Genomic DNA, 11,405 nt, shown 5'->3' with positions numbered 1-11,405 from the left:
ATGGAGAAACTGTTGTATTTTTATTGTATTCTATGCTTCTGGCGTTGACTTCTAAGGCACTCACTATTCGATCTGGTGGAGCAACGCCCTAGAGTGAAGCCTAGGTTGCTCGAAATGTAGAAATGACCATAGCTTTCATACTGGTTGCAATTATTCGTTTTATATGATGGAAAAACTGTTATATTTATATTGTATTTTATGCTTCTGGCGTTCACTTCTTAGGCCCTAACTATTCGATCTGGTGGAACAACGCCCTATGGTGAAGCCTAGGTTGACCGGAACGTAGAAATGACCATAACTTTCACACCGGTAGCAATTATTCGTTTTACACGATGGAGAAACTGTACTATTTATTTTGTATTTTATGCATCGTGCGCTGATTTCTAAGGCCCTAACTATTCGATCTGGTGGAGCAACGGCCTAGGGTGTAGCCTAGGTTTCCCGGAACGTAGAAATGTCCATAACTTTCATACTGGTTGCAATTAATCGTTTTATATGGTGGAAAAACTGTTGTATTTATATTGTATTTTATGCTTCTGGCGTTGACTACTGACGCCCTAACTATTCGATCAGGTGGAGCAACGCCCTAGAGTGAAGCCTAGGTTGCTCGAAATGTAGAAATGACCATAACTTTCACACTGGTTGCAATTATTCGTTTTATACGATGGAAAAGCTGTTGTATTTATATCGTATTTTATGCTTCTGGCGTTGACTTCTTAGGCGCTTACTATTCCATCTGGTGGAGCAACGCCCTGGAGTGAAACCTAGGTTGCCCGGAACGTAGAAATGACCAGTACTTTCACACTGTTTGCAGTTATTCCTGTTATACGATGGAAAAACTGTTGCATCATTACTGTATTTTATGCTTCTGGCGTTGACTTCTAAGGCCCTAACTATTCGATCAGGTGGAGCAACGCCCTAGAGTGAAGCCTAGGTTCCTCGGAATGTAGAAATGACCATAACTTTCACACTGGTTGCAATTATTCATTTTATACGATGGAAAAACTGTTGTACTTATATTGTATTTTATTCTTATGGCGTTGAATTCTAAGTCCCTAGCTATTCCATCTTGTGGAACAACGCCCTAGGGTAAAGCCCAGGTTGCGCGGAACGTAGAAATGACCATAACTTTCACACTGGTAGCAATTATTCGTTTTATACGATGGAAAAACTGTTTTATATATTTTGTATTTTATGCTTCGGGCGTTGACTTCTGAGGCCCTAACTATTCGATCTGGTGGAGCAACGCCCTGGAGTGAAGCCTGGGTTGCCCGGAACGTAGACATGACCATAACTTTCACACTGGTTGCTTTCTTTCGTTTTATACGATGGAAAGACTGTTATATTTATATTGTATTTTATGCTTCTGGCGTTCACTTCTTAGGCCCTAACTATTCCATCTGGTGGAACAACGCCCTAGGGGGAAGCGTAGGTTGCCCGGAAAGTAGAAATGACCATAACTTTCACACTGGTAGCAATTATTCGTTTTACACGATGGAGAAACTGTACTATTTATTTTGTATTTTATGCATCGTGCGCTGATTTCTAAGGCCCTAACTATTCAATCTGTTGGAGCAACGCCCGAGGGTGAAGTCTAGGTTGCCCGGAACGCAGAAATGACCATAACTTTCACACTGGTTGCTATTATTCGTTCTATACGATGGAAGAACTGTTATATTTATATTGTATCATATGCTTCTGGCGTTGACTTGTTAGGCCCTAACAATTCGATCTGGTGGAACAACGACCTAGAGTGAGGCCTAGGTAGCGCGGAACGTAGAAATGACCATCACTTCCATACTGGTAGCAATTATTCGTTTTATACGATGGAAAAACTGTTTTATTTATATTGTATTTTATGCTTCTGGCGTTGACTTCTAAAGCTCTAACTATTCGATCTAGTGGAGCAACGCCCTAGTGTGAAGCCTAGGTTGCCCGGAACGTAGAAAAGACCATCACTTTCAAACTGGTTGCTATTATTCCTGTTATATGATGGAAAAACAGTTGTATTTTTATTGCATTTTATGCTTCGGGCATTGACTTCTAAGGTCCTAACTATTCGATCTGGTGGAGCAACGGCCTAGGGTGAAGCCTAGGTTGCCCGGAACGTAGAAATGACCATAACTTTCATACTGGTTGCAATTAATCGTTTTATATGGTGGAAAAGCTGTTGTATTTATATTGTATTTTATGCTTCTGGCGTTCACTTCTTAGGCCCTAACTATTCCATCTGGTGGAACAACGCCCTAGGGGGAAGCGTAGGTTGCCCGGATAGTAGAAATGACCATAACTTTCACACTGGTAGCAATTATTCGTTTTATACGATGGAAAAACTGTTCTATTTATTTTGTATTTTATGCTTCGGGCGTTGACTTCTAAGGCCCTAACTATTCGATCTGGTGGAGCAACGCCCTAGAGTGAAGCCTACGTTGCCCGGTACGTAGAAATGACCATCACTTTCAAAATGGTTGCAATTATTCCTGTTATATGATGGAAAAACTGTTGTCTTTTTATTGCATTTTATGCTTCGGGCATTAACTTCTAAGGCCCTAACTATTCAATCTGTTGGAGCAACGCCCTAGGGTGAAGCCTAGGTTGCCCGCAAAGTAGAAATGACCCTAACTTTCATACTGGTTGCAACTATTCGTTTTATATGGTGGAAAAACTGTTGTATTTATATTGTATTTTATGCTTCTGGCGTTGACTTCTAAGGCCCTAACTATTCGATCAGGTGGAGCAACGCCCTAGAGTGAAGCCTATGTTGCTCGAAATCTAGAAATGACCATAACTTTCACACTGGTTGCAATTATTCGCTTTATACGATGGAAAATCTGTTGTATTTATATCGTATTTTATGCTTCTGGCGTTGACTTCTTAGGCCCTAACTATTCCATCGGGTGGAACAACGCCCTATAGTAAAGCCAACGTTGCGCGGAACGTAGAAATGACCATAACTTTCACACTGGTTGCTATCATTCGTTTTATATGATGGAAAAACTGTTGTATTTATATTGTATTTTATGCTTCTGTCGTTCACTTCTTAGGCCCTAACTATTCGATCTGGTGGAGCAACGGCCTAGGGTGTAGCCTAGGTTTCCCGGAACGTGGAAATGTCCATAACTTTCATACTGGTTGCAATTAATCGTTTTATATGGTGGAAAAACTGTTGTATTTATATTGTATTTTATGCTTCTGGCGTTGACTACTGAGGCCCTAACTATTCGATCAGGTGGAGCAACGCCCTAGAGTGAAGCCTAGGTTGCTCGAAATGTAGAAATGACCATAACTTTCACACTGGTTGCAATTATTCGTTTTATACGATGGAATAGCTGTTGTATTTATATCGTATTTTATGCTTCTGGCGTTGACTTCTTAGGCCCTAACTATTCCATCTGGTGGAGCAACGCCCTGGAGTGAAACCTAGGTTGCCCGGAACGTAGAAATGACCAGTACTTTCACACTGTTTGCAGTTATTCCTGTTATACGATGGAAAAACTGTTGCATCATTACTGTATTTTATGCTTCTGGCGTTGACTTCTAAGGCCCTAACTATTCGATCAGGTGGAGCAACGCCCTAGAGTGAAGCCTAGGTTCCTCGGAATGTAGAAATGACCATAACTTTCACACTGGTTGCAATTATTCATTTTATACGATGGAAAAACTGTTGTACTTATATTGTATTTTATTCTTATGGCGTTGAATTCTAAGTCCCTAGCTATTCCATCTTGTGGAACAACGCCCTAGGGTAAAGCCCAGGTTGCGCGGAACGTAGAAATGACCATAACTTTCACACTGGTAGCAATTATTCGTTTTATACGATGGAAAAACTGTTTTATTTATTTTGTATTTTATGCTTCGGGCGTTGACTTCTGAGGCCCTAACTATTCGATCTGGTGGAGCAACGCCCTGGAGTGAAGCCTGGGTTGCCCGGAACGTAGACATGACCATAACTTTCACACTGGTTGCTTTCTTTCGTTTTATACGATGGAAAGACTGTTATATTTATATTGTATTTTATGCTTCTGGCGTTCACTTCTTAGGCCCTAACTATTCCATCTGGTGGAACAACGCCCTAGGGGGAAGCGTAGGTTGCCCGGAAAGTAGAAATGACCATAACTTTCACACTGGTAGCAATTATTCGTTTTACACGATGGAGAAACTGTACTATTTATTTTGTATTTTATGCATCGTGCGCTGATTTCTAAGGCCCTAACTATTCAATCTGTTGGAGCAACGCCCGAGGGTGAAGTCTAGGTTGCCCGGAACGCAGAAATGACCATAACTTTCACACTGGTTGCTATTATTCGTTCTATACGATGGAAGAACTGTTATATTTATATTGTATCATATGCTTCTGGCGTTGACTTGTTAGGCCCTAACAATTCGATCTGGTGGAACAACGACCTAGAGTGAGGCCTAGGTAGCGCGGAACGTAGAAATGACCATCACTTCCATACTGGTAGCAATTATTCGTTTTATACGATGGAAAAACTGTTTTATTTATATTGTATTTTATGCTTCTGGCGTTGACTTCTAAAGCTCTAACTATTCGATCTAGTGGAGCAACGCCCTAGTGTGAAGCCTAGGTTGCCCGGAACGTAGAAAAGACCATCACTTTCAAACTGGTTGCTATTATTCCTGTTATATGATGGAAAAACTGTTGTATTTTTATTGCATTTTATGCTTCGGGCATTGACTTCTAAGGTCCTAACTATTCGATCTGGTGGAGCAACGGCCTAGGGTGAAGCCTAGGTTGCCCGGAACGTAGAAATGACCATAACTTTCATACTGGTTGCAATTAATCGTTTTATATGGTGGAAAAACTGTTGTATTTATATTGTATTTTATGCTTCTGGCGTTCACTTCTTAGGCCCTAACTATTCCATCTGGTGGAACAACGCCCTAGGGGGAAGCGTAGGTTGCCCGGAAAGTAGAAATGACCATAACTTTCACACTGGTAGCAATTATTCGTTTTATACGATGGAAAAACTGTTCTATTTATTTTGTATTTTATGCTTCGGGCGTTGACTTCTAAGGCCCTAACTATTCGATCTGGTGGAGCAACATCCTAGAGTGAAGCCTACGTTGCCCGGTACGTAGAAATGACCATCACTTTCAAAATGGTTGCAATTATTCCTGTTATATGTTGGAAAAACTGTTGTATTTTTATTGCATTTTATGCTTCGGGCATTGACTTCTAAGGCCCTAACTATTCAATCTGTTGGAGCAACGCCCTAGGGTGAAGACTAGGTTGCCCGGAAAGTAGAAATGACCCTAACTTTCATACTGGTTGCAACTATTCATTTTATATGGTGGAAAAACTGTTGTATTTATATTGTATTTTATGCTTCTGGCGTTGACTTCTAAGGCCCTAACTATTCGATCAGGTGGAGCAACGCCCTAGAGTGAAGCCTATGTTGCTCGAAATCTAGAAATGACCATAACTTTCACACTGGTTGCAATTATTCGCTTTATACGATGGAAAATCTGTTGTATTTAAATCGTATTTTATGCTTCTGGCGTTGACTTCTTAGGCCCTAACTATTCCATCTGGTGGAACAACGCCCTAGGGTAAAGCCAACGTTGCGCGGAACGTAGAAATGACCATAACTTTCACACTGGTTGCTATCATTCGTTTTATATGATGGAAAAACTGTTGTATTTATATTGTATTTTATGCTTCTGTCGTTCACTTCTTAGGCCCTAACTATTCGATCTGGTGGAGCAACGGCCTAGGGTGTAGCCTAGGTTTCCCGGAACGTAGAAATGTCCATAACTTTCATACTGGTTGCAATTAATCGTTTTATATGGTGGAAAAACTGTTGTATTTATATTGTATTTTATGCTTCTGGCGTTGACTACTGACGCCCTCACTATTCGATCAGGTGGAGCAACGCCCTAGAGTGAAGCCTAGGTTGCTCGAAATGTAGAAATGACCATAACTTTCACACTGGTTGCAATTATTCGTTTTATACGATGGAAAAGCTGTTGTATTTATATCGTATTTTATGCTTCTGGCGTTGACTTCTTAGGCCCTAACTATTCCATCTGGTGGAGCAACGCCCTGGAGTGAAACCTAGGTTGCCCGGAACGTAGAAATGACCAGTACTTGCACACTGTTTGCAGTTATTCCTGTTATACGATGGAAAAACTGTTGCATCATTACTGTATTTTATGCTTCTGGCGTTGACTTCTAAGGCCCTAACTATTCGATCAGGTGGAGCAACGCCCTAGAGTGAAGCCTAGGTTCCTCGGAATGTAGAAATGACCATAACTTTCACACTGGGTGCAATTATTCATTTTATACGATGGAAAAACTGTTGTACTTATATTGTATTTTATTCTTATGGCGTTGAATTCTAAGTCCCTAGCTATTCCATCTTGTGGAACAACGCCCTAGGGTAAAGCCCAGGTTGCGCGGAACGTAGAAATGACCATAACTTTCACACTGGTAGCAATTATTCGTTTTATACGATGGAAAAACTGTTTTATTTATTTTGTATTTTATGCTTCGGGCGTTGACTTCTGAAGCCCTAACTATTCGATCTGGTGGAGCAACGCCCTGGAGTGAAACCTGGGTTGCCCGGAACGTAGAAATGACCATAAATTTCACACTAGTTGCTTTCTTTCGTTTTATACGATGGAAAGACTGTTATATTTATATTGTATTTTATGCTTCTGGCGTTCACTTCTTAGGCCCTAACTATTCCATCTGGTGGAACAACGCCCTAGGGGGAAGCATAGGTTGCCCGGAAAGTAGAAATGACCATAACTTTCACACTGGTAGCAATTATTCGTTTTATACGATGGAAAAACTGTTCTATTTATTTTGTATTTTATGCTTCGGGCGTTGACTTCTAAGGCCCTAACTATTCGATCTGGTGGAGCAACGCCCTAGAGTGAAGCCTACGTTGCCCGGTACGTAGAAATGACCATCACTTTCAAAATGGTTGCAATTATTCCTGTTATATGATGGAAAAACTGTTGTATTTTTATTGCATTTTATGCTTCGGGCATTGACTTTTAAGGCCCTAACTATTCAATCTGTTGCAGCAACGCCCTAGGGTGAAGCCTAGGTTGCCCGGAAAGTAGAAATGACCCTAACTTTCATACTGGTTGCAATTATTCGTTTTATATGGTGGAAAAACTGTTGTATTTATATTGTATTTTATGCTTCTGGCGTTGACTTCTAAGGCCCTAACTATTCGATCAGGTGGAGCATCGCCCTAGAGTGAAGCCTATGTTGCTCGGAATGTAGAAATGACCATAACTTTCACACTGGTTGCAATTATTCGCTTTATACGATGGAAAATCTGTTGTATTTATATCGTATTTTACGCTTCTGGCGTTGACTTCTTAGGCCCTAACTATTCCATTTGGTGGAGCAACGCCCTAGGGTAAAGCCAACGTTGCGCGGAACGTAGAAATGACCATAACTTTCACACTGGTTGCTATCATTCGTTTTATATGATGGAAAAACTGTTGTATTTATATTGTATTTTATGCTTCTGTCGTTCACTTCTTAAGCCCTGACTATTCGACCTGGTGGAGCAACGCCCTAGAGTGAAACCTAGGTTGCCCGGAACGTAGAAATTGACCATTACATTCACACTGGTTGCAATTATTCCTGTTATACGATGGAAAAACTGTTGTATTTTAATTGTATTCTATGCTTCTGGCGTTTAATTCTAAGTCGCTAGCTATTTGATCTGGTGGAGCAACGACCTAGAGTGATGCCTAGGTTGCCCGGAACGTAGAAATGACAATTACTTTCACACTGTTTGGTATTATTCATTTTGTACGATGGGAAAGCTGTAGTATTTATATTGTACCTTATGCCTCTGGCGTTGACTTCTAAGGCCGTAGCTATTAGATGCGGTGGGGCAACGCCCTAGAGTGACGCCTAGGTTGCCCGGAACGTAGAAATGACCATAACTTTCACACAGGTTGCTATCATTCGTTTTATACGATGGAAAAACTGTTATATTTATATTGTATTTTATGCTTCTGGCGTTGAGTTCTTAGGCCCTAACTGTTCGATCTGGTGGAACAACGCCCTAGAGTGAAGCCTAGGTTATCTGGAACGTAGAAATGACCATTACATTCACACTGGTTGCAGTTATTCCTGTAAAACAATGGAAAAACTGTTGCATCTTTTTTGTATTTTATGCTTCTGGCATTGACTTCTTAGGCCCTAACTATTCGATCTGGTGCAACAACGCCCTAGGGTGAAGCCTAGGTTGCCCGGAACGCAGAAATGACCATAACTTTTACACTGGTAGCAATTATTTGTTTTATACAATGGAAAAACTGTTCTATTTATTTTGTATTTTATGCTTCGGGCGTTGACTTCTAAGGCCCTAACTGTTTGATCTGGTGGAGCAACGCCCTAGAGTGAAGCCGAGGTTTCCCGGAACATAGAAATGACCATCACTTTCACACTGGTTGCTATTATTCGTTCTATACGATGGAAAAACTGTTGTATATATATTGTATTTTAAGCTTCTGACGTTGACTTCTAAGGCACTAACTATTCGATCTGGTGGAGCAACGCAATAGAGTGAAGCCTAGGTTGCCCGGAACGTAGAAATGACCATAACTTTCACACAGGTTGCTATCATTCGTTTTATACGATGGAAAAACTGTTATATTTATATTGTATTTTATGCTTCTGGCGTTGACTTCTTAGGCCCTAACTGTTCGATCTGGTGGAACAACGCCCTAGAGTGAAGCCTAGGTTATCCGGAACGTAGAAATGACCATAACTTTCACACCGGTAGCAATTATTCGTTTTACACGATGGAGAAACTGTACTATTTATTTTGTATTTTATGCATCGTGCGTTGACTTCTAAGGCCCTAACTATTCAATCTGTTGGAGCAACGCCCAAGGGTGAAGCCTAGGTTGCCCGGAAAGAAGAAATGACGTTAAATTTCATACTGGTTGCAATTATTCGTTTTATACGGTTGAAAAACTGTTGTATTTATATTGTATTTTATGCTTCTGGCGTTGACTTCTAATGCCCTAACTATTCAATCTGTTGGAGCAACGCCCCAGGGTGTAGCCTAGGTTGGCCGGAAAGTAGAAATGACCACAACTTCCATACTGGTTGCAATTACTCGTTTTATATGATGGAAAAACTGTAGTATTTATATTGTATTTTATGTTTCTGGCGTTCACTTCTTAGGCCCTAACTATTCGATCTGGTGGAACAACGCCCTAGGGTGAAGCCTAGGTTGCCCGGAACGCAGAAATGACCATAACTTTTACACTGGTAGCAATTATTTGTTTTATACAATGGAAAAACTGTTCTATTTATTTTGTATTTTATGCTTCGGGCGTTGACTTCTAAGGCCCTAACTGTTTGATCTGGTGGAGCAACGCCCTAGAGTGAAGCCGAGGTTTCCCGGAACATAGAAATGACCATCACTTTCACACTGGTTGCTATTATTCGTTCTATACGATGGAAAAACTGTTGTATATATATTGTATTTTAAGCTTCTGACGTTGACTTCTAAGGCACTAACTATTCGATCTGGTGGAGCAACGCAATAGAGTGAAGCCTAGGTTGCCCGGAACGTAGAATTGACCATCACCTTCATACTGGTTGCAATTATTCCTGTTATATGATGGAAATACTGTTGTATTTTTATTGCATTTTATGCTTCGGGCGTTGTCTTCTAAGGCCCTAACTATTAAATCTGTTGGAGCAACGCCCTAGGGTTGAAACCTAGGTTTCTCGGAAAGTAGAAATGACCATAAGTTTCATACTGGTTGCAATTATTCGTTTTATACGATGGAAAAACTGTTGTATTTTTATTGTATTTTATGCTTCTGTCGTTGACTTCTAAGGCACTCACTATTCGATCTGGTGGAGCAACGCCCTAGGGTGTAGCCTAGGTTGCCCGTAAAGTAGAAATGACCATAGCTTTCATACTGGTTGCAATTATTCGTTTTATATGATGGAAAAACTGTTATATTTATATTGTATTTTATGCTTCTGGCGTTCACTTCTTAGGCCCTAACTATTCGATCTGGTGGAACAACGCCCTATGGTGAAGCCTAGGTTGACGGGAACGTAGAAATGACCATAACTTTCACACCGGTAGCAATTATTCGTTTTACACGATGGAGAAACTGTACTATTTATTTTGTATTTTATGCATCGTGCGCTGATTTCTAAGGCCCTAACTATTCAATCTGTTGGAGCAACGCCCGAGGGTGAAGTCTAGGTTGCCCGGAACGTAGAAATGACCATAACTTTCACACTGGTTGCTATTATTCGTTCTATACGATGGAAGAACTGTTATATTTATATTGTATCTTATGCTTCTGGCGTTGACTTGTTAGGCCCTAACAATTCGATCTGGTGGAACAACGACCTAGAGTGAGGCCTAGGTAGCGCGGAACGTAGAAATGACCATCACTTCCATACTGGTAGCAATTATTCGTTTTATACGATGGAAAAACTGTTTTATTTATATTGTATTTTATGCTTCTGGCGTTGACTTCTAAAGCTCTAACTATTCGATCTAGTGGAGCAACGCCCTAGTGTGAAGCCTAGGTTGCCCGGATCGTAGAAAAGACCATCACTTTCAAACTGGTTGCAATTATTCCTGTTATATGATGGAAAAACTGTTGTATTTTTATTGCATTTTATGCTTCGGGCATTGACTTCTAAGGTCCTAACTATTCGATCTGGTGGAGCAACGGCCTAGGGTGAAGCCTAGGTTGCCCGGAACGTAGAAATGACCATAACTTTCATACTGGTTGCAATTAATCGTTTTATATGGTGGAAAAACTGTTGTATTTATATTGTATTTTATGCTTCTGGCGTTCACTTCTTAGGCCCTAGCTGTTTGGTCTGGTGGAGCAACGCCCTAGAGTGAAGCCTAGGTTGCCCGGAACGTAGAAATGACCATAACTTTCACACTGGTTGCTATTATTCGTTCTATACGATGGAAAGACTGTTGTATTTATATTGTATTTTAAGCTTCTGGCGTTGACTTCTAAGGCACTAGCTATTCGATCTGGTGGAGCAACGCCCTAGAGGGAAGCCTAGGTTGCTCGGAATGTAAAAATGACCATAACATTCACACTGGTTGTAATTATTCGTTTTATACGATGGGAAAACTGTTATAATTATATTGTATAGTATGCTTCTGGCGTTGACTTATTAGGCCCTGACTATTCAATCTGGTGGAACAACACCCTAGAGTGAGGCCTAGGTTGCCCGGAACTTAGAAATGACCATAACTTTCACACTGGTAGCAATTATTCGTTTTATACAATGGAAAAACTGTTCTGTTTATTTTGCATTTTATGCTTCGGGCGTTGACTTCTAAGGCCCTAACTGTTTGATCTGGTGGAGCAACGCCCTAGACTGAAGCCTAGGTTGCCCGGAA

Source organism: Calliopsis andreniformis, unplaced genomic scaffold, assembly GCF_051401765.1.
Source record: "Calliopsis andreniformis isolate RMS-2024a unplaced genomic scaffold, iyCalAndr_principal scaffold0017, whole genome shotgun sequence".
Lineage (NCBI taxonomy): Eukaryota > Metazoa > Arthropoda > Insecta > Hymenoptera > Andrenidae > Calliopsis > Calliopsis andreniformis.
This window is presented reverse-complemented; position numbering follows the sequence as displayed.